This window comes from Gossypium arboreum, chromosome 3 (assembly GCF_025698485.1).
Source record: "Gossypium arboreum isolate Shixiya-1 chromosome 3, ASM2569848v2, whole genome shotgun sequence".
NCBI lineage: Eukaryota > Viridiplantae > Streptophyta > Magnoliopsida > Malvales > Malvaceae > Gossypium > Gossypium arboreum.
In genome coordinates, this window is record NC_069072.1 from 4530205 (window position 1) to 4533191 (window position 2987).

The following is a 2987-nucleotide window of genomic DNA, read 5'->3' on the forward strand; positions in this document are numbered from 1 at the left end:
GGATTCCCCTATCATTAGGGGATTGAGGTGTCTTTGAGCTTCTCCGTCCAAGTTTGCATTTTTCTCTGTCGAAATCATTGTATGTTCTGGAAACGGTTTCAGCTTTAATTTGGAGGCTTTCATGACAGCTTCACATATTGGTTTTTTTATCATTGATAATTCCTCCTGCTTAACATCGAGATCTACATTCCTGCAAGGCACAATTTGTAACTTATTATTGGGATGTCCCATATCATCATAAACATTAAACCTCACCACTTTACTGTCAAATTCCATGGTAAGTGTTCCACTCCAAACATCAATTTTTGTTTGTTCGGTACTTAAGAACAGTCTCCCAAGAAGTATCTCAGACAAATTGACCGAGTTGTCATCCTTCATGTCGATGATGTAGAAGTCTGCAGGAAATATCAGCTCGTTTACCTTAACAAGAACATCCTCCAACACTCCTTCCGGATGCACTACGGATCTATCTGCAAGCTGAATAATCACACTTGTTTCCTTTAAAGGACCCGCGTTAAGTAGTTTATAAACTGACAAAGGCATAACATTAATTGATGCGCCTAAGTCACACATGGCTTTCTTAATGCCTATTTTGCCTATCTCACAAGGAATAGCAAACATACCTTGGTCCTTGTATTTGGGTGGAACTTTCTTTTGCAGCACTGCGGAGACATTTTCTCCTACATTTACTCTTTCGTTACCTATTAACCTTCTTTTACTAGTACACAATTCCTTGAGAAATTTTGCATAACGAGGGATTTGTTTGATAGCGTCGAGTAAAGGGATATTTACCTCCACCTTCCTGAATGTCTCGAGGATTTCTTTTTCCTCCTTCTCTTTCTTATCCGTTACAAACCTCCCTGGAAAAGGAGGTGGCATCACAACTGGTTTCTGAACTTCTGATTCTGGCCTTGCTATTAGATCCGAGATCTATTTTTCCTGTTCCTTTTCTTGCCCATTATTTTTGGTTGAAACTGTTTCTAGAACCTTTCCGCTACGAAGAGTTATTGCACTGACATTCTGTCGAGGGTTCAGCTCTGTTTGAGAAGGTAGTTTACCTTGAGACTCCAAGTGATTAACTGCCATCGAGAGTTTACTAACTTGATTAGTTAACTCTTGTATTGATGCGTCTATCCTCTGTTGATATTTTGCAGCATCGGCAGCAAGTCTTTCCACGATAGCTTCTAGAGATGTGCTCAGCTTGTGTTATGGTGGTGGTTGCAGAGGTCTCGGTTGGTATGGTAGATTATATCGGGGATTAGCTCCGTAATTCAGGTTGGGATGATCCTCCTACCCGGGATTATAGGTGTTGGAGAAAGGATCATAGTGTCTTTGCGGAGGTCCTGGAAAACCTCCGATAGCGTCAATATATGCTATTGAATTGTCGTTAAGGATTGGGCACAAATCCGTCGGGTGTTCAGACGTAGTACAAATTCCACATAGTGGGGTCAAACTCTTCTTTTCTGTAAGCAAAGATTGAACAACACTTGTAAGCTTATCCAATTTATCTTCTAAAGATGAAATGTTTACCCCATTAAACCGTCTTGTCGGTTCTGAATTTGGCCGATATTGTTGAGAATTTGCCGTCATGGTGGATATTAGCTCTCTTGCCCTTTGAGGGGTCATATTCACAAGCGCTCCTCCGCTAGCAGCGTCGATCATCTTCATTTTTATAGGGAGCAAACCCTCGTAGAAATATTGAAGAAGTGATTATTTGGTCAACCCATGTTGAGGACAACTCGCACACAGTTTTTTGTACCGCTCCCAGTAGTCGTAGAGTGATTCACTCTCCAATTGGCGAACTCCCACTATGTCCCTCCTAAGCTCGGCTACTCGTGACGCTGGGAAGAACCTGTCAAAAAATACACGAGATAAGTCATCTCACGTTGTGATAGAACCGGGAGGTAAGTAAAATAATCATTCTTTTGCTGTATCAACTAAAGAAAAAGGAAAGGCCCGAAGTTTGATCTCATCTTCGGGTACTCCTTGGGGTTTCATGCTTGAGCAAACCGTGTGGAATTCTCTCAAGTGAGTGTGTGGATTTTCGTTCTTCAGGCCTCGAAAAGTGGACAAAAGGTGAATCAAGCCTGACTTCAATTCGAAAGGAGTTCCTCCTGTTGGATAGTTAATGCATAATGGTGTTTGCACGTTGGGAGCAGCAGCTAGTTGACGAATGGTTCTGTTGGCCATCCTTTCTAGTTCACCGAGGTTTCCTTTTGTTTCAAAGAGTGGTTCGGTCTCAGGTTCAACCTCTTCTACTCGTTTCCCACGTCGAATTGCTTCCGCACGAATTACTTCACCCAATTTTTCAATGTCAGATTCTAGGATCCCCTATCCTAGCTCAACTCCTGCTTTACTTGCATGTTTAAGAGCTTCTGACTCTTTTCGTCGTGCTCGCGTCGATTTCTCGATCTCTGGGTCGTATTCGAGATCTCCTGATGAAGATCTGGTTATGAAGACAATTTAAACAATTGTAAGTGTTGCCAGTCCCCGGCAACGGCGCTAAAAACTGATGGCTGTCGATTCCACCAATATAAACCTATACCTAGTTTGCAAATTAAAGTAGTATAGGGAGTAGGGTCGATCCACGAGACCGGAATTCTGAAAATTGTTTGTTTCTTGACAGATTAGTGTCAGGCGCTTGTCGTGCCCATGACGTTTGGGGAAATAAAATATAAAACACGAAATAAACACAAGAAAACGTAAAAAGTAAAAAGTAAAAGATGAAATAAAAATAAATAACGAAATAATTTAAAGGAAAATCAATAAAACTTAGCTCAGCCTTAAGCACGGGTTTTCCCGTCTTTGACCCGTTCCTCGAAATTAGGTGAACTCCTCTTTTTCGATAAGCTAGTTATAGCTACCAAGGACGCCTCGGACACCAACTCTTCCTTGTGTAAATTAGTTATAGAACATCCTATAACTAACCCTTACCGATCGAACAACCTACGAAACGTTCGTGATTTAGAACTCCGGCAGCTTTGCGT